The sequence below is a fragment of the Penaeus monodon genome, chromosome 24 (genome assembly GCF_015228065.2).
Source record: "Penaeus monodon isolate SGIC_2016 chromosome 24, NSTDA_Pmon_1, whole genome shotgun sequence".
Classification (NCBI taxonomy): domain Eukaryota; kingdom Metazoa; phylum Arthropoda; class Malacostraca; order Decapoda; family Penaeidae; genus Penaeus; species Penaeus monodon.
The window spans coordinates 8,522,081-8,522,455 of NC_051409.1; the positions used below are offsets into that span (position 1 = coordinate 8,522,081).

The 375-nt window shown below is 37.9% G+C and overlaps 1 protein-coding gene across 1 annotated transcript in view; it reads right to left on the reverse strand.

The window, feature by feature from the left end:
* Positions 1–375, reverse strand: part of LOC119588837 (calcitonin gene-related peptide type 1 receptor-like) — a 35,383-nt gene that overhangs the window by 1,342 nt on the left and 33,666 nt on the right. The gene's annotated exons all lie outside the window — the stretch shown is intronic.

Consider the following 375-nt stretch of genomic DNA (forward strand, 5'->3'; position numbering starts at 1 on the left):
AAAGTACATATCTATCCCTTCTTTTATTTACTCGGAATCCAACTCAGCTCATTCAGATCCACCAAACCATATTCATTTACATCTAATCTGCATTCATTTCAAATCGTTCAAAAGAAAATTCTTACAAACTAATCAAAGACCACAAACCGTAATCCCCGGTAATGATGATCCCTTAGAGCAACAAACTTTGGGATTGAATCCTTTACCCGATTAGTGCATGTGAGTTTCCCCGTCTATAGTCTTTGTGCTTATACTTTTTGGTTCATTCAGGGATCTCGGAGCAGGGAATCACCCAGAGGATCATTCATTGAGAGTACGGATTTAGTTCCTGTGTGTTAAGGTGGTGGTATGGTAATATGAATATCATGATTTCTT